The following is a 21,571-nucleotide window of genomic DNA, read 5'->3' on the forward strand; positions in this document are numbered from 1 at the left end:
AACTATGTGAATGTAACTGAACACTTAAAATTGGTTTTAAAGAACGGAAAAATACTCTTTATATATTTAAAAAGTTGCCTTATTTTTTGGGCATGTGATGCACAGCTGTAATCCCAGTTGTTGAGAGGCTGAGATGAGAGGCTCACGGGTTTGATGGTGACCTCAGTGACTTGGTGAGGCTCTATTTAAAAATAAATTTGAAAAGAGCTGGTGGTTTATCTTGGAGGTAGAATTACACTGTTTTCAAACCCCAGTATAAAAATATAAAAAAAGTTCCTTATTTTAAAATATTGGCAACTAATTCACAGAAAACAAAAACATGGTCTGTTTAGGAAGGCCTGAATCCATGTTTTCAGAGCCTGGAGCTTATACGATGAAGGACTAGGATCCTTGAGGCTACATCTCTGAATACATTGCATGACAGAATTTCTGTTTTGATTTACTGTTTAAGAAAAACAGAATCTCTTTAAGACATACACATTTAATGACTGTAGGAATTTTCCACAGGTTAGTTTCTGCTTATATAATTCTAAACTTTTGTTTGTCTGTGACTACTCACATGCTTCAGGTCCTATTGTACATTTTCATATGGTTTCTATTTTTCTACATTTATGTCAAACTTGTAAAACCATTCTACATGTTAAAACTAGAAACACAACTTATGGAAGTGAATATAACCTTTCCTGAATATATTGCACTAAAGCCAAATAAATGTGTCTCTCCTTAGGAGAATTTCCTTAGCAGATTTGAAGAAAGGCTTATGGTCACCCAAAGATGATCCATCATGATGCAAAGTGAGGCCTAAGGGAGGTCTTCCTGGAGAATGTCATTTATCTTAACCCTTTGAGGGAAAGAAAGGGCCATCTGAGTTAAAATATAACAAACTAAGAAAACTACCTATAATAAAATAAAAAATAGCAGGAAAATGTAAAACAGTTTTTTTGAAAAATATAAAGATATATTGAAAAATTTTACTTCAAGACATATATAGACATAGATAGATAGATAGATAGATAGATAGATAGATAGAAATATATCTACATATATATTAGCATTGGTATAACATAGGAAGAAATCTAAGGGGAATTACATTGTTATGGGTCTTTGAACTGGAACAACATATATGTGTAAGATGGGGAGGGCAAATGACAGAGTTGTATACACAGAGAAAAATATATTTGTCAGAGCATTCGCAACAAAGCAAGTGGGGAAAGTTTTTGAAACAGAAGGTCAGTGCAATGAAGCAAAGGCAATAAATAGAACAGGAAATGTATGAACTTGAATGAGTATTTGGCAAGGAGAAAGTGCCAGGTTTAGGCATTAATGATAAAGGATATGTAAGGAGACACTCAGAAGAGGAAGAGAGGAGTGGAATCAAAAAGGTCCACTCGCGCCGGGCGTGGTGGCGCACGCTTGTAATCCCCGCGCTTGGGAGGCGGAGACAGGAGGATCACGCAGGTTCGAAGCCAGCCGCGCTGGCGTAAGAGACCCTGTTTCAAAAATATAAAATAGGTCTGGGAGTGTAGCCCGGAGGAAGAAGGGCTTCCAGGAACCCCAGTACCAGTACCACCAAAAAAAAAAAAAGAAAAAAAAAAAAGGTCCACTCGCCAATTACATTTGCCATCTGTTAATATGACAGTGTTTCATAAAGTAACACTGTTCATAAACTCAAATTAGTCAACTTTTCAAATGCAACCTGTGACACTGATGAAGCAGAAATAATTGAATGCCTTTTAGTGTATAGATCAAGCAGAAATAGCTGATGTGCTGAGTATTGAAACTGTCTATGAAGCATATAGATTTTCTGAAAGAGAAATCTACTCTAATGTTTTACTGTCTTTATGTTCCTTACTAACAAATATTTTATGCTAAATTCAAAAGCCTCAGAATAAATTAAAAAATAAGGTGAAGAGTTAATGTCTATGCTATGAAGCTTTTGATGTCTCAAATATTGCACTGTCCTTATTAGGAATATATTTTATGAGTATATGCAAATGCTCATAAACTCATAGTAGGGTATATAAAAGAAAAGAAACTCTTAGCCAGAATGTATAATGCAATTTTACCATTATTGAAATAGTAATTGATTAAATATTTCTTCTATTGTTTCTTATGATGTGGTAAGTTTGTCATGAATCAAATAATAATATGTTAGATCCCAGAAGTATGGAACTATCTTTACAAATTATTATGACAAAAATGAAAATTCCTATATCTCAGAAACATATTTTTTCTGTTCATCATTTCCTCTGAAATTTATAAGTCAGTACTGCATGAAAGATAATTGAAGTACGTATATCTCAGTACTGCTATGGAGAAAACAAACAACCTCTACTTTCAAAGTTTCAGAGAATCTCCACATACTGTTCTGTTATTTTATGTGACACATTCAATATTATTATAATCTTAAAATTTCACCCCTTGAAACTTAATAGCAGGTAGATAAATGAGATGCTCCAGATTTTTTTCCCCTGAAAAAGTAGACAAGGATTCTGGCTAAGATATTATAAATGAAGAGCTATAATTAATTTGTTTAATTCAGAGCTGAGTTTGCTTAAATCTTACTCTAATAAAAAATTATAGACCACTTGAGATTAAATCTGAAGTTACATATTCTCATAATTTTGGCATAATGAAGTCTTACTAATGATTTTCTAGGTATTTTCTGTTTTGTGTTAGATAATAGATGGTAAAAGATAGGTGGATGCATTACTTTTGCATGCCTACAATAAATCTTTATTATTTATGGTGTGTGTGTGTGTGTGTGTGTGTGTGTATGTGTGTGTGTGTGTGTGTGTGTGTGTGTGTGTGTGTGTGTGTTGCTAAAGTTAGGCTAAGTTATTGTAAGGAAAAATAATCCTTGAAAGTATAGGCTTGGTGTCAGATTACTTTTATTTTTTGTTTTTGTACTGTGGATTAAACCCACAAGCATTCTACCTGTGAGCTACATCCCCAACCCTATTTTATTTTGTATTTAGAAACAGAGTCTCACTAAGTTGCTAAGGGCCTGGCTAAATTTCTCAGGCTGGCTGTGAACTTGTCATCCTCTTGTCCCAGCCTCACAAGTACTGGGATTATAGGCATGTGTCACCACACCTGGATATGATATAAATTTTTTATACTATTTAATGATTCCATTTAGTTCATAGATAGTACGGTTATTTAAACTCAATTTTAATATTATCAGTAAAAATACAATTTTTTACTCTTTCTTTTATTATAAAAATTTAATTCTGGTTTTATAGGTAATTTCTAGATATTTTTAAATAATCTTTTTTAAAAGTTCTAATAAATAGAATTAGATAATAAACAAAAATATTTCATTAAAGAGAATATGATTGACTGTAGTCACCTAAACAAATAAATACTAAATTTGAAATACAGAATTTTATGTTGTATAAATAAAAAACCATTCATATTTCTTAAAAACTTTGGGAATTATTTATATGATTTTATGTGAAAATCTTCAAATAATTCATCTGAGATATTGACTTGACACTTAAGCATTGATCATTTTGTAACTTTTTTCTTTCCCTCTTTTCCTCTCTCTCTTCCTTTATTCCTTTTTGTTGTTGTTGTTGTTGTTGTTGCTGTACATGGGGTTGAAGGGCACTCTATTTCCAAGATACCTCCCCAGGCTTTACTTTTTTTTGTTTTAAAACAAGGTTTGGCTGGGCATGGTGGCACATGCTTGTAATTCCTGCGCTTGGGAGGCAGAGACAGGAGCATTGTGCTGGTTCGAAGCTACCCTCGCTGGCTTTTGAGACTCTGTTTCCAAATAAAATATAAAATAGGTCTGGGAGTGTAGCCCGGAGGTAGAAGGGTTTCCAGGAACCCAAGTACCACCAATAAATAAATAAATTAATTAAATAATAAAAAATAAATAATTAAATTAAAATAAAATAATAAAAGAAGGTCTCATTTGGTTTCTTAGGCAGGCCTAGGACCTGCAATACTTCTTTCTCAGAATCCCAAGTATTGAAATTACAATTGTGTACCATCACATTCAGCTTGTAATTATTAACATTAACTTTGGCTATTTTTATTAGCTGTTGTTCCATGTGCTTTCATAACAGTATGGTCTAGTTTTCCAAGTAGCTAAGTTAAATTACATTTTTTGATTTTATGAATTAAATATTCCTTAAAATTAATAGATTAATTATGAAATTAAGGGATCAAACAGAAACATGACATAAATTATGATGGGAAGCTCTGTGTATTTTGTTAAATAGCTTAACACATATTGAATTGCTGATTTTAGATTATTAACATCTATTCTCTAAAAAGATACCAAAGGGAAGTATCAACATTAATAAAGAAAAATAAATAAAATATAAGGCAAATATGATAAAGTATCAAATGAGTATCAAAAGGATAAATTTTTCATATACTTTTTTTCTCATAATTTTTAGTTCTTTTGATATTTTGTCCATTTATCTTCCTTTCTTAAGCATTTATAATGGAAATATATCTCTTGGGAATAAACACATAAATAAGTTAATGTGCAATTTTACTTATTTACAATGATATCAAAGCAAAAGAATTGTAAAAATATAGCTAAAACATTATTTACAAATAACATTTATATTTGTATGTGCATGTATACATGTCATAAAATATTTAAGGGATGCTTCTGCTTCATGTATTTATTATTTATTTTGTAGTACTGTGGATAAAACTCAGGGACATTCTACTTTTGAACTAGACTCACAGCCATATTTTATTTATTTATTTATTTATTTATTTATTTATTTATTTATTATTTTGAAACAGGGCCTCACCAAATCCAGAGGACCTCTCTGAGTTGCTGAGACTGGCAATGAGTCTTCAGTCCTTCTGTCTCAGCCTCCCAAGTACCGAAACTACAAAACTACATAACAACGCCCAAACATGACTTTGCTTCTTTTGCTACAAGTTTGCTGGCCTATATCATTCCTGAAATTCAATTTCAGTTTTGACTGCTGATATGTTTTTGATCAAATAACAAATTGATTTTTTATTTCATTCCTAATTATGTTTCACTTTACCATATTATAAGTTATGGCTTTTCTCCCTAAATATTTAATTAAAAAAAAAACATTTTTAGGATACTTTACTTCCCAAATTCTAGAAAATTCAATTCAATAATATTTATCAATTATGTGTCCTATACTATCTGCTGATTTTGTCATTGAGAATATAAAGCTAAACCAAAAAAAAAGCTATTCCTCAACTATGAAATGGAGACATATAATAAAGAAAAAATTACCTGCATACAGAAGAACTAAAATTTCTCAATGAAAATTCAATGTGCAAGACAAAGAGAGGAACAAAATTCCAGATGTTAATAGTAAGAAGCACTAGAGTAAGCTAAACTTAGCCTGAGTTGGACTACTGAAAACAAATATATATATTTTATTTGGTAAAACTCAAAAAGCAGCAATATCTTTTTGAAAAAAATATCAGAAGAAGGATATGTATACATATATATAATGGGAAAAAAGTTCAATGCACACTCTTTACCAAACTATTGCATTTACTCTGAAGAAAATAAATGAGAAATTAGCATAGATGGGGCTAATTTTTATCAAAATATTGTTAATAATCACATGTAAGTTTTCTAAATCTTTATAGATTCCATGTAATATAAAAAACCTCTTTAAATGGTTTGTTGTTTAATGTTAACATACATTAAGTGTAGGTAAAATTAGCAATCATTGTAAAGATGAGATAACTGAAATTTATAAAGATTATATAACTTTTCTCAATTTAGACAATGTTCATTAAAAAATTAGGACATACCAATTATTTCTGACTTTTGAACCTAGATATTTTTAAACACTGTATATATTTGTTATATCAGTTTGAACAGAAAGAAAATGAATGAAGGAAAATCATAATGTTGATAACTCTAAAGTAATAAAGATGCAGTTAAATTGCATAAAGAAAGAACAGGAAGATGAACTTCTAATGATTCTTATACAATAAGTTCTATCAACAGGAGCAGAACAAATCTTAGCATATGTAACATCACGACTCACTGCCTTTGCAACTCACTGCCTCAACAGTATTAACCCATGTAAGGCATTAACTACCTCTTTATTTTCCCTGTGTCCTATATTTCAGTCAGTGGCCTGTCACCATATAGTCTATACATTACATGGCAGCTGCCTTAACCTCTAGATTCAAGAGTAAGTTTATTCCAGAAAGAAAAAATATTTTTTGCCATGTAATTGGTTAAACAATGGGCATGTGGCATTAATTAGATTGAAAAAAAATTTAAGTCATGTATACCAAAGCTTCTGAGTTTAGGAAAAAATATATTTTTCTTAGGAGAAAGCACCATGTAATTAATTGAAATAGTCTTTCTTCTTCTACATAATGTTGGAAATGAATCCAAAGTCTGAAATTGACATTTTTTCATTTTGAATAAAACTAAACTGATGATTAATACAAAATGTACAGGTGATTAGTTTTCAATTCTGTGAGCCTCCAAATAGCATCATTTCTGAAGAGAAAGAGTTGTTCTTATATGAAGTTAAAAACGTTTTCCTTGTGTACCTCAAAGGTTTGATATTAGATAACTATCTGTGAAAAGGTTCATTTAATTTAAAGTATAGAGTATATTATATATTTCATTGAGCTCTTTCGTATATAATAGAATAAAAAGATTGAATTTAAATTTGTTTTAATAGTTTTACATTCAGCTGAGAGAAGTAAGAAGTTATCCTATGGAATGTAGCCAAGTTAATCATTTGAAATGATAGGTGGTAAGAAAGCTAGACACATGACACATGTGCACTCACATAATAACAGTAAATGAAAGGTAAAATTCAGGAAAAGCACTTCAAATAACAAATACAGAGCCATTTCAAAGATAATTCAGTGAGTATCAAGACAGACAGATATACATGGTACTTAGCTAATGTCCGTTTTCAATAGTAAAGCAAAGAAAAACTATGAAGATGATCAAATGCAATATTTTCAGTAGTCCATGAAAATAATGTATTATGAAAAGAAAGAATTATTATTCAACCAATACACATATGTCAAGAATCTATATGTTGCCAGAATTTGTAATTATATTAAAATTGTTGAAAGCTAAGAAATATCTTTCTGTATTACATAAAATATACTCAACTGTTCATTGAATACATATTCAGTAGTGTGAAATAAACATCTTACTAAGCATGCATATAATTATCAATTTGAAATAAGATTCAGGAATTTATTTATTCATGTATTTATTTTTAAAACCAACTTGTGATTTAATTGATAGGCGACAATTCATACTCCTAGGTATCACTAAACAATGCAAGATAAGGACGGGGCATTAGAAAGGAGCAGACAGCAGAATCAGAGCAATCTTCAGCAAGGGCCAATCTTCATCCTTTTGTCCACTTTTCACTATGTGTATACATAAGCATAAATTTGATTTGAAGTCTTTAAATGGTAATAAAGTTACAATCACCCATCTATGCACATCAATGTCGTAACTCCAAATATTTGATCTGTAATGTGTATATAATCACAGTTAGAGACCAGCAACTTACTTTTTGTTTCTGTTTTTTTCCAAAGTAAAAAACATTTCTTCTCTGATAACTGGCTCATTTTTTCATTTATCAAAACCTAAAGGGTTGAGGAGAAAAGTGTGATGCTTAAAGATTTATTTTTAAAGAAAGATAAAAATACATTTCACAAATTTACAAGTGCAAAATTTATTCTCCTAAGCAATTAAGCTGGGAATCTAATGCAAGTTCCTCTTTTTACCTCAGGAATCAGCAGTATTTCAGAAATATGGGTTTCTGTGTACTTTCTTAAATCAAGAGACAGTCTGTTTCAACCAAATTATTTCGATTTGGAAGATAGAAGTCAACATAAACTATGCTGTGCACAAACCCCAAGGCATCTCTTTTCATTTTAGCCCATTCCTGGAAAAGAAAATTTCTCCCTAAAGTGTCACTGTAGAGGGGTAGAGTTAGTGAAAGTGGTGTTTTAGAAAGACATACACAGGACACACTGGATTATAGCAGGTCCACTAGGCGGTAGTACAGAAGATAGGCTGTGCACTGTGTGTAATGGTGGTTGCAGGCTTTACTATCTGGTACTGGGTGATCACCTTGACTGGTCATCAATACAAAGCTAGCCATTGAGGCCAATCTGGAAGACATCTTTGGTTTAGTGGCCATCCATGGTGCTACTGCATGATAGTAGACCACTACAAATAGCCTATAGGTTCTGTGGCATTTAAAATTCTTATATTTAATCTCCAAAGAAACAAATGTTTTGCTGTTCTCCAAGTCCATAGGGTACTCCATATTTTTTAATCAGTTTCTGGCACTCATCAATCTTCGTCTACACAAGTCACTTCAGGTGTAGCAAGAGAACAAGAAGGAGCTTTTCCAGAGACACTCTCTGGTTTATCTTGATGTCTTTTTTGTGTGTTTTGTTTCTTTTGGGTTTTTTTGGTATGCTCTTGATCAGATTCCCTTTCAATCAAGCTTTCTAATGCATCCTGGACTGTTCATTTCTTGTCAGACTGTATATCCAACTGCAACATGTAAAATGGCTGCAAAGTGGCCGATTCCTTTGAGCTCTGCTAGTAAATCACAGACCTGCTGTGTCCACCAAAAGTTCCTGTGATGACTGAAGGCAAGATGAGGACTGTGGGATGCAGTACAATTCAGCTGCTGTAACAAATGGCATCTATTTACTGTGAAAGCGTCTCTTCAAAGAAGAGATGAACAAAAATATGAAAAATTGAACAGTAGAGGAATAAAATTTAGTAGATATAACAGGGTATACCAAAGTGCCCATGTACACAACTAACCTAGTGAACACTACTACTGTGCCATGACATCTTGTCCTGTCCACTCAAGCAGGGTCTGTTGGCACTGTGGCCTCAAGAGATCCCTGGCAAAGAAGACAAGGACTTGATTTAAAATAAGTGGCTGCAGATCTTCAGCATTCTAAACAATCAGTCCCTCACTTCAGGAATGACAAAAATCTGCTAGTCTGAATGCTTGGCCAAAAACCTGAGTCTGCAGTAATACACTTTGCCCTCCAGAGTCCCTGAGCCACACTTGACAGTAAGTTTACTGTGCTTCTCATTCAAAGACCACTCTGAACAGCTGCAGAGAGCCTGGAAGTCTGATATTTGGCAGTCCACCCCTGAGGAGTTTGGGTCAGAAGTTGCTACCAAAGGTCAAGAGAGGCCCATAGTGCCCAGGGCACAGTATCCACACAGGTTCTCTGGAAATAACTCAGAGATTACACTGGACATTCACGACCAGTGTGGGTACAGAGAGAGGGCTCAGGCCCAGGGCCTACAGAAAGTGTTGAGCCCAGCGCTTATATGGGGTTCATTCCCAGTGACACCTGCTGCATCGAGAGCCAAGCTTGGACTGGAGAGAGGCACAAGTGGGGTGAAATCGCCATGGTGTTGACTCTGACAGAGATACACCAGCTCAGGGTTTTAATCATTGCAAGAGACCCAAAGTAGGGCTGCAGTCACATCACTGGTTACTGAGCAAATGAGAGTGCTTGGAACATGCTCCAGAATCTACTACAGTTATTATTATTAAAAGGCTAACAGAACTCATGTAGACCCAGGAGGACAGCAGAAGCCGAGTCAGCTCTGTGCTTAATGTATTTGCAAATTTTTTTTTATTTGTTGTTATTTGGCTTGTTGGTTGTTTTGTTATTTTCTTTGTTGCTCTCTTTTCCATTTATTTTACAAGCTTCCTCCCTCTTTCCTATCTATTTTCTTCCCTCTAAATATTTGTTTTTAATTTGTTTTATATTCAATCCATTTCATATTACTTTACCTGAATATTCTATATTGGCTACCTAATTCTCCTATATAATTCACTATCTCTCAACTCTAGTATATATTACCTTATATCACCAAATAAATATAACTGAGAACAAAAATCCCATGATAATATCAATAGATGCTGGAAAAGCATTTGAAAAAAATACAGCACCTCTTCATGGTAAAAAAAAAATGCTGTAGAAACTTGGAATAGAAAGAATGTATCTCAACATCATTAAGACAATATAAAATAAACTGAAAGCCAACATTATATTGAATGGGGAAATCTGCAAAAATTTCCTTTAAATTTTGGAATAAGACAAAGATGCTCACTATCACCACTTCTTTGCAATATAGTATTTAAGACGCTTTCCAGAGTAACATGACAAGAGAAGGACATCAAAGGATTTCAAATAGGAAAAGAAGAATTAAAATTATATTTGTTTTCAGATGACATGATCTTATATCTAGAAGACCCTCAAAAATAAAACTAAACCAAAAGATTACTGGAGCTAATTAACCAGTCCAGCATAGTGGTGGGATACAAAATCAACCTAAAGAAATCAGTAGGTTTTCTATTTGCCAACAATGAATCCACAAAGACAGAAATGCAGAAAACAATCCCATTCACAATAACCTCAAAACTAATAAAATACCTAGGAATAAACCTAATCATTGTTGGGTTAAGTAATATAGCATTCTAGAGGTAATAAACCTCTAAAATGAAATTTATAAAGCACTAAAGAAAGAAATTGAATAAGACTTTGGAAAATGGAAAGATTTCCCTTGCTCTTGGATAGGCAAAATAAATACCATCAAAATGGCCATTATTCCAAAAGTGATCTACAGAGTCAATGTGATTCCCTTTTAAAATACCAATGTCATTCTTCATAGACCTACAAAAATTAGTCATAAGTTTCATAAGAACAAAAGACCCAGAATAGCCAAAGCAATTCTCAGAAATAAGAAACATGCAGGAGGCATCACAAATCCTGACTTTAAATTATTATGCAAAGATATAGTAATTAAAATAGCATAGTCCTGGTACAAAAGCATGCACACAGTTGAATGAATCAGAATAGATGATACAGAAACAAATCCAAACATTTATAGTCAATTGATTTTTGACAAAAGGGCCAAATATATATGCTGGAGAAAAGACAGATTTTTTTTCAACCCATGGTCCTGGGAAAAATGGCTATTCATTTGTAGAAAAATGGAACTAAATCCCTACATCTCACCGTACTCAGGAATCAACAAGGCATAGATAAAAGACATGGAAGTTAAACTAGACACTGTGAAGCTGTTAGAGGAGTGCATAGGTCCAACACTCCTGCATATAGGAACAGATAGTAACTTTACCAAAGCTCCAAAGTTCAGGAAATTAAAACAAGAATTGACAGGTGGGATGGCATCAAACTACAAAGTTTCTGTTCATCAAAGGAAATCATCAAGAATCTAGGGAGAAATTCTACAGATTGGGAGAAAATCTTTACCAGTTGTCCAGAATATACAAGGATCTTAAAAGACTTTACACCTAACCAGGCATGGTAGTGCACATTTGTAATCCCAGCATTTGGGAGGCTGAAATAGGAGGATCGTGGTTCGATGTCAGCCTCAGCTATTACTTAGTGAAGCTCTTTGCAACTCAGTGAGACCCAGTTTAAAAAAAAAAAGAATAAAAAATAGGGCTTAGAGTGTAGTTAGGAGGTAGAAAACCCCTGGGTTTCATTCCCAGTAACACACACACACACACACACACACACAAAAAAAATTACATCAACAAAGCAAATAACCCAATCAAGACATGGGCACTTGGATTGAATAGACCCTTCACAAAAGAAGAGATTCAATTGGCCAATAAATACATAAAAAAATTAACACCATTAGCAATTAGGTAGATTCAAATCTATGTGGAGATTGCATCTAACCCTATCAGAACGGCAAGCATAAAGAAGTAAAATAACAATAAATTTTGGCAAGGATGTGGAAAAATAGGAACTTTTCTACACTTTTGGTGGAGTGCATATTAGTTCACCACTATGGAGATCAGTGTGGAGATTCCTTAGAAAACTGAATGGATCTACCATAAGATCTGGCTATACCACTACTGGGTATCTCTATAAAAGGGTTGAAACCAGCAAACTAGAATAATACATGCATACCCATGTTCAAAACAGCACAGTTCAGCCGGAAGTGGTGGCACACACTTGTAATCCCCGCGCTTGGGAGGCGGAGACAGGAGGATCACGCTGGTTCGAAGCCAGCCATGCTGGCTTAAGACCCTGCTTCCAAATAAAACATATAAAATAGGTCTGGGAGTGTAGCCCGGAGGTAGAAGGGCTTCTAGGAACCTCAGTACCATAAAACAAACAAACAGAAAAAAAATACCAGCACAATTCATGATATCTAACTATGGAACCAACCTAGGTGTCCATTAACAAATCAATAGATGACAAAACTATGGGAAATACACACAATGGAATTCTACTCTGCAAAGAACAAAATTATGTTATTTTAAATAAAGATAGAAGGAACTGGAGAACATTATGTTAAGTGAAATTAGCCAAGGACAGAAAATGAAGGGTCATATGTTTTCTCTAATATATGTGAGCTAGGAATATTTGTGATACCAGAGTGACTCCAGGTAATGGAGAATAACCACAGTGAAGCCAGGGAGGAGGGGTTGGGGAGGAGTAAGACTGAGGTTCATTAATGCAAATACTACTATTGTCTGTGTGTATACATGTGAATATACCATTCTGGTATATACCAATCTGGTATTTGGTATTAGAAAGGAGTAAAATGAGGAAGTGGGGGGCATCAAGTATTATGGCATGTATGTCATTTTCAACATGATTTACATTATATTATGAGACTATAATGCACCAATAAAAGCAAAAAATATGTAAATAGAAGTAAAAATAATTGTGGGTGATTGGACTCTGAACAGTGTCTTCTTGGTGGGTGACGGAATCCTTATTCCTGGGGCCACTTGGTCCCATTAGTCCTCACTTCCTTCACCTTGATTTTTCCACTCTTTGTCATTTACCAAGTGGCTTTTGGGTCTCTTAGACATCCTAAGGTTTTCATTATTTAATGAGAGGAGCTTCTTCAGGTTCAGAATCTCTTTGTAAACCTGTTAGAATGAAGCCCAACTACTCCTCAGCATCTTCCTTTTCAGACAGGCTCAACTTGATAACTGTCAGGAGTCTATAAATATAAATAGGTTGGAAAGGAGCTCCAGGGTGCATATTACTCATGATTTTATCCTCAAGAGCATGCCAGGGTTTGGGAGATACTGGCATGTTAGTGAACTCATTCATTTGCCTGATAAAGCTATCTATCATGGACATAGATATTTAAGGCTTTTGCACTTTTGAATACAGAGGAATGAACTTCATCAGGGAATACATCTGAGAGCCAGCCACCAGCTCCTGGAGGGTGGCATTAATGTAGTACCAGTTTCTTTTATTGATGAGCCCACAAGGTTGCAGTGACACTGGCTTATGTATAAGGGTTACATGCTTCAATTACTCTGCAATATTTATGGCAACAGGATCTTCTAAAACTGAAACAAGCTCTTCTTTGACTTCAACCTGCTTTTCAGGGACCAGGCTAGATGTGGCAGCAGGGGAACAGTTAGTTTTCACAAAGGACAATGGCTAGAAGGAAGAGGGCTGAGAATCATGAAAGAGCCTGGCCCAGGATTTGGTGGCTGGCTAACAGGGATGGCTCCAGACACAACAACTGGCTCATTGGGAAGTGACGCACCCTTGAGCTTCAATGAGTCTGAGTTTATGCTATCCCCAGTTTGCAACTTTGCCGTTTTGGCAGCTATGCCCTCTCCCGAGGAATCATGTATTTGTTCATTTGCAACTCCAAGGTTGTCAGTAATATAGGTGGCAGTACAGACTGAACCATGGCTGTTCTTGGCAGGCTCTCTGCAGGGAGGCAATCTGGTTCACAATCAGTCTGTGGCAGCCCCAGAACTGCCCTGCAGTCCTGACTTCCCTGTCCAGTGCTTGCAGAAAAATCTTGTGAGGCACGGGGTCGCTGATGAAGTCCATGGGGTTTTGAGAGCTGCTACCAGTCCTGGGAGAAACTGAGGAAAGCACATCATCCATGAACTCTGCAGCCTCTGCACCCTTGCTCTTGGAGCCTGCTGAGTTGGTGTGGTCATCGACCAGGGCTTCCACAGAAAAGCTTTCATCACCCCCATTTTTCAGTAACTGTAATATCAAGGTGGCTGCTTCTTCTTTATATGATCCCTTTATCCAATGACCACCCAAGCCACCATAGTTTTCCAGAACTTCTGCCTCCACTAAAACCATTACCCATCATGAAGGCAGAGGTCACAAACTGGCAGTCAACAGAGCCTGTAGTTCACTTCTTTATCTATGTAATCAGGGGTCTTTCTGGAATTGGTACAGCCAAGAATAAATTCAGGGGCCTGAGGATTCAGTGTGCTTAAAATATTGTAGCTGGGCATTCTCGGCAAAGTGTCACTGGGTCCAAAGGCTTCATTAACACCAAACTCTATTCTCTACTATCCTGTCAATGAAGCAGTTAATCTGTAGCCTGTTTACCACACAGAGCTTTTCCACTGTACCAAGGGAGCACAACTGAAGACTGAGGAGTCAAAATGATCTGACTAAATTCACAGGACTAAAATTTAAAAAAATATATTCACAGGATTTACATGTAGTGAGGAAGGAGATGCCAGTAACCACATTAATCTGTTTTGTCCTGTGGGTTGTGGATGGTCATGGCAGTCCATTACAATAAGACTTGGTACAGCTCTGGCACCTCCCACTGTGTCCCCCACCACCTAGATTTTCTGTCCATATGTTCACAAAATTCAGGAGTTTAAACAACACAATTTGCAGGAATTAATGTGAAATAAGTTAAGCAAATGTATCCAAGAGTAAATTTCAAAAAAGCAAAAAACAAAAACTATAGATTTACATTTATTAATAAAGTCAGATATGAAGCTTTTGATAATTATTATACTTTGACTATTGATTTTAAAAACCTTGAAGAATAAATACCACAAAAATTATAGAAGTAGAAAAGTAATCTGTTGCATTAGCTAGAAAAACAAAATCAAATTCAATGAAATAGTGGCATGGGCAAACATATTATCATTAAAACCAATATATTGTGCATGATGAATTGCCTATGAAAAGAAAAAAATCAAATTTTCAAGCTATTCATTTTACTATTAATTTAATGAATAAAATTGTTCAACAATGAATTCCTCAGTGACAACAAAAAAAGCCCTCTTATTCTTTAGATAACAAAGCACTATAGAGACAAATAATCACACCTTCGTATTTTTTGAAGAAAGCAATACACATTAGTCGGTACATTTGTGAACAAAGAATGGAAAAGCTGCATGACGTAAAGACAAAATAATATATCTCTTACGAGCTGAATTTTGTCCCCCCAAATTTTAATACCAGATACCTCAGAATTTAACTATGTGTATACAGGACGTTTTGAGGTAGTTAATTTAAAATGAGATCACTGGGATAGAGCATGATGCCCTTTGACTGGTATCTTTATAAAAAGAGGAAGCTAAAATATGATATACAAGCCGGGAGTGGTAGCGCACGCTTGTAATCCCTCCACTTGGATGCCAACATGGGCAGAATATAATATGAAATGTTTATTTATCATATCTAAAATTTCATAATCAGGAGGATTCCAATACAAGCTTTAAACATTACAGTCATATTAAGTATATGCTTGTTCAAGTAAAAGAAAAAAAATTAAGAACTCCTGGAATTGAATCAAAAGCAAATTTCAAAAACAAATACGTCAGTGTATGTGTTTGTATACACATGCATGTGTGTGTATGTGTGTGTGTGTGTGTGTGTGTATTTTTGTGTATGTATATATTCATGCAGCTTGAGATATAAACTACTTGACTAGAAATCTGAGTTTGAAACATTTTATAAAACTGCTCCAGTTTCTTGCCTTATGCTTCAAGCAACATGAATTTAGTACACATGTGTCCATTTTAAACATAATTTAATAATTTAAATATTTTTATATTTAAATACATCACTTGGTTGTCTTATGCTATGGGTAAAATTATTTTAACACTATTATGCCACCTTTGTTAATCATGACAACATTTTTTGCTATATACGACACTGGTGTAAGAATAATAAGCCATCATAAAAGTTCCTGTCTATGCTAAATTGAACTAAAACTCTTTGATAAGTGTTATTGTTACTTGTTCCTTTTTATACCTTCTCACCATTGTCTCCAGACAAGGAAATGGAAAAAATGTGACTTATTCAAGGGCACTAGGCCAGCAGCATCATTCTGTTGATTTAGATCCGTAACTCAATTTTCCCACTTGGATTGACCCCAGAGACTTGTCAACTCTAATTCTAGTTCCATAAAATAGTAAGGATAATACTTAACACCTATCTCAATTGAGGACCTCTCTAATTATCCACTTATAAATGTAAAGTGCCTTGAAGCACATAAAGTGCTTCAAATTACAAACTGCTTAGGAGAGAGAAGAGAGTTTGAATTTTGACTTGATGTTTTACTGAACTGACATCTGATAAAGGAATTAGATTTCTTCTCTGTTGCTCAACCACATTTTTAATTTTTAATACAGCATGCAAGAATACAGGAATCCAAATATTATTTGCATTCAGAATAATCAACATTTGAGATTAAAGTTGTTAAGTGCCCAAAATGTTATGACCACGTTCTTTAATACCCCAACCCTGTTTCCCAACAGCCCACACTTCCTAGCTCTACTCTTCCCTTTACTATTTCTCTTAAAACACTTTTTAATTATTTCATAATCACTTACCTAGTTTTTATTTATTTGCTTCATTTTGTAGTGCTGGAATTTAGTTATTAAACTCAGGGGATTCTCTGCTCCTTATAATTTTTATTCTGAATCAGTCTCACTTAGTCACCCTATGCTGGCCTCAGACCTTCTATCTTCCTGTCTCAGCCTCCCAAGGGCTGAGATTACATGTCTGCACCACCAACACTAGCTATTTTATTTTCTAAAATTGGGCTTTTTTTTTCTACCTTCTCATTTCCTCTGTAAGGATATACTTATCACAAGTTCTATGGGTCATGGCCATTTATTTATTATTGTTCACTATGGTGGTGCTTGTTGATGTTATTTTTATTATTATTTTGGTGAATATATCTTAAACTCTGAAACAGCTCCTAAACAAGTATTAAGTACAAATAAAGTTCTGCTAAAATAGTTAATGCATTTTTGTGTGTTAACATTTGAAATATATAATAATCATTTTTAGCACCTATAAAACCTCATGCTCCATCCTATTAAGCCTAACCTGATTACACATTCAATTCAATATCTTTAGCTCCATACTAAGCATGGATAATTACAAAAATAAAAATAATCATCTTGAAAGGATAAAAGTCTTTCCTTAGTTTGAAAATTAAAACAAAAATTAAATTATGGGATTAGAAAGCAATTCTAAAACATTCCAAAACTCAATTTAAGAAAACTTGGGCTCAATTTATAATATTTCCAGATGACTAATTCAAAGCATAAACTGATTATTTTTGTGGTATTGGGGATGTAACCCAGGGGCATTCTACCTCCAAGCTACATTCCCTGTTCTATTTTTTATTGTTTATTTGGAAACAGGGTTTTGCTGAGTTGTAGAGGGCCTCACTAAGTAGTAGCTGAGGCTGTCCTCAAACCACAATCTTTCTGTCTCAGCTTCCCAAATGCTGTAATTAAAAGCATGCACCACTACATCAGCACATAAACTGATTTTGATACATAGAGTAATAATTATATTTTTTCATATTATCTAATTTGAGGACAGGTAGATTTATTTAGCAGAGTAACTTTTGGAAAATAAATGACTCTAGCTCTGGCGCAACTGTGATTAGAACTTCAAAACTGACAGGATAAAAAGGGATAGGAATTTAGTTCTAAAGACCAAGATAACATGTTTGCACAAAAGTATTTCTCTAAATGTTTGCCCTCACATTGGTTTGAGATAGTTTTAACTCATGAACTTGTAAAAGAATGTTGATATACCCCCAAATTGATAAATAACTTCCAAATTAGTGTTCCAAATAAATTACTAGCAGCAATGTCTACCATAAGGCAAGGTATGTAATCAACATATATGCTGACTATGTAGTCTTTTGGGCTCATTTGTAATAGCTACTGTGTATAGATTCTCAAGTGATTCTTCCAATAAGTGACATTGTAAGGATACATATTAATCTAGAAAGCCATTAAACAAATAATTCAGCCTAAGAAAATTAAGTTGTAAATTATTAGATGTCTGAGTGCATAGTATCTCAAGGTCAAACTCTCAGCAGTCTTACTTAGGAAAAAAGAGAAAAAAGTAACACACTCATGCTACTTAAAGTGTTCCTAATGAATACTTGAAGATAGTTTTATTATGCAGTTTAGATCAGTCTTAGATATTGTTCACTGAACATTAAAAATTTAGGCTTCAGTAAAGCTTAAAGTAATTGATGTTTCAAACCATTGAGAAAAAAATCTACAATTATTTGTAAGGAATTAAATTTTAATTAGTTTTCCTCCCCTCCCCACATTTATGATCTCAAAGAGTAAAATCTCATGAAACTTTCTATCCCTGATGTCTTATTGCTCAGATTTTGCACAAATCCATCTCCACCTCTCACTTCACTGAGATCATTGCCAATTGTTCTTTTGGAGCACATAAGGCATGATTTCCTATGCAATAGCTTCCTGATCTCTTATGGTACGGTTACATGTGCATAATATGTTATCAATTTATCTCTCTCCCTATTTAGAACATAAGGACTTTATTTTCATTAACACTATATCTCTAGTACATAGAAAATTTTAGGAATTTAGTACATACTTCAAATGTATGCATGCATGTATGTATGTATGTATGTATGTATGTATTTACTTATTATGACACTGAGGATTGAACCCAGGGGTATCTACCTATGACATGCTCCCTAAGCCCCATTTTACTTTTTATTTTGCAACAGGGTTGTACTAAGTTGCTGAGGGCCTTACTAAATTGCTGAGGCTGCCCTAGAACCAGTGATTCTCCTATCTTAGTCTCCCAAACACTTGAATTACAATCTTGTGCCATCATATTCGACTACTTCAGATGTATTTTAAATGTTAAGGAAAGGAAATTCTGCTCATAACTGTCCTATAAGAAACATGATGCATGAGAGAGCAGTGGGTTGGTTGTATTACTCTCATTATCTGGCTTAATTCTTATTGTTACAACAACTTATTACAAATTTATGTGCTTAGAACAATATAAATTTATCTAGGTGAGAATTCTTAATATGGATTTCACTGGGCCAAAATCAAGGTACATATGAAGCCACCTCTCAGGCTGCTTGCTCTCTTGATGTATTCAATTTCGATTTAGGGAATTTCCTGGGTTTCCACAATCTGGTCTACCTTCCCGTGAGGAGACAGGATTTTCAGCAGCAGCAGTTAGCTTGACAGCTGTGGAATAGGTTCTCACCATATAATTATTTTGTTTTCCATGTTAATGATTACTCATTAAATTGTTAAAAAAACAAATAATGAGATTACTAAAGCATTGATATACATTTTTGTTTTGGTTTGTTTGTTTTTTTGGTGGTACTGGGGTTTCTGGAAGCCCTTCTACCTCCGGGCTACACTCCCAGACCTACTTTTTACATATTTTTATTTGGAAACAGGGTCTCTTAAGCCAGCACGGCTGGCTTCGAACCTGCGCGATCCTCCTGTCTCCACCTCCCAAGCGCGGGGATTACAAGTGTGTGCCACCACTCCCGGCTATTTTGTGTGTGTGTGTGTGTGTGTGTGTGTGTGTGTGTGTGTGTGTGTGTGTGTGTGTTGGTACTGGGGTTCCTGGAAGCCCTTCCACCTCCGGGCTACACTCCCAGACCTATTTTTATTTTTGGAAACAGGATCTCCTAAACCAGCGCGGCTGGCTTCGAACCTGCGCGATCCTCCTGTCTCCGCTTCCCAAGCATGGGGATTACAAGCGTGCGCCACCACGCCCGGTTCATATACATTGTTAATTAGATTATCTCAGAGATTTTAAAGGAGAGATATAATTTTTGCAGATAAAATATTGTGAGAGTTAACATTGTATCATGTGTCTAGATCTTGTGACACTATGTCCAAAGATTTTTTTAATGACTCCAAGAAATTGATTTATTGTGAACCAAAATGTGATGGAACACAAATCCTCAGCAGAGGAGCAACTGTACCTCTGTGCCACAGTCAGCTCCCTCACAACATCAGACAGTAGAAAGTATCTCCAAGGCTCATGTAGTTTACAACCTCTGTGATTAACCTTTGTACTGATTTTATAGCCAAACAACTCTCTCCTTGATAGACAATGTGTGTGTGTGTGTGTGTGTGTGTGTGTGTGTGTGTGTGTGTGTGTGTAGTACTGGGGTTCCTGGAAGCCCTTCTACTTCCGGGCTACCGTCCCAGACCTATTTTATATTTTTGAAACAGGGTCTCTTATGCCAACACTGCTGGCTTCAAACCTGCACGATCCTCCTGTCTCCGCCTCCCAAATGAAGGGATTACAAACTTGGCCACCACACCCGGCCTTGATAGACAGTTTCTTACTTCAGATCAGTAACTTAGGAGTTTGCCTATGAAATATATCTGTTTGTACCTCTTCTATCCACTAAGTGCTGAGTTTGCATTTTTAATTCCTATAATTCTAATTTCTTGATGATTGGGGCAGGAGAGACAAATAGTATTCTATACAATTGCTGGATAATTTGGGAAAATATCACAGAAATAGTAGAAGTTTTGTCATAACCAAACCTCCTAAAACCCAGATTTTTCTTGAAACTAATATGTTTATAGTCTCAGTGTATGCATCTATATCTGTGTCTTATCTTCTATCACATGTCTATCATAAATCATCTATTTATCTATATATCTATCATCTATCATCTCTATTGTCTCTCTAAATATTATTTGTATATCTCATGTGTATTTCTTTCTGGTTAAATGGATTTTTGGTTCTCAAGTTCCCTTTTAACCTTTCTTCTTACATTTTGTCTTCTGTATATTGTGTCTGTCATTTTATATATTTCTCCAAATAGAATTTATCTGAAGAATTAATGTGCAATTTGGAAAAATAAGCTGTTATTAAAACGTTCGACATTCAGAAATGTTGCATGATTGACCTGATTTATAAAATTTTGCAGGAGCATTTTAGTTTTTTCCTCATTGACGAAATAATCTCCATCTCCCTTTAAATCCCACCTCTGACAATTAGCTCAAATAACTGTGGGTATAGTTTACATTACCCTGAAAGATGTATTTCAACTATTACTTTTAGTATCACCTCCACTGTGGCTCATATATTACCATAATAGAATTTGCTTACATGTGAAATTAGACAAGTTTTTCCCAAAAGGAGTACAAAAGTGTTTTCCACATACAGAGAGCTAGAAGTAAAGAAATGTTACACAATATAGTCTTAAACATGATAGTTTATTAACAAAAACAGAGAACTCAGTTATAAACTGCTTGTTTTATAAGTTTCATGAAAATGTTTCAATTTGTTTCCATGATATCCACAAAAGGGGCTAGTCAAGTAATACAGAAATAATACAACTTTAACAGTGTCAATATCTAAATTCTGAATCAAATAAAAAGTCATTTTGGCTGTGTTCAGTATATTTCATACTTCAAATGTTAGATTTTTATTTTGGGAAATAAAAATTTCGGTGTTTGAGGATTTGAAAATCATTTAGTGGTAA

The 21,571-nt window shown here is 34.6% G+C and overlaps 1 pseudogene across 1 annotated transcript in view; it reads right to left on the reverse strand.

Annotated features, from left to right (window-relative positions):
* Positions 1-8,017: 8,017 nt before the first annotated feature.
* Positions 8,018-21,571, reverse strand: part of LOC308264141 (ubiquitin carboxyl-terminal hydrolase 10-like) — a 124,608-nt pseudogene continuing 111,054 nt past the window's right edge. The window contains exons 6-7 of the transcript in view: positions 12,738-14,461; positions 8,018-8,625 (exon numbers count right to left, since the gene is read on the reverse strand). The product of the transcript in view is annotated as a ubiquitin carboxyl-terminal hydrolase 10-like (transcript). The remainder of the gene's footprint in view (positions 8,626-12,737; positions 14,462-21,571) is intronic.

This window comes from Muscardinus avellanarius, assembly GCF_963383645.1.
Source record: "Muscardinus avellanarius genome assembly, chromosome: 6".
Classification (NCBI taxonomy): domain Eukaryota; kingdom Metazoa; phylum Chordata; class Mammalia; order Rodentia; family Gliridae; genus Muscardinus; species Muscardinus avellanarius.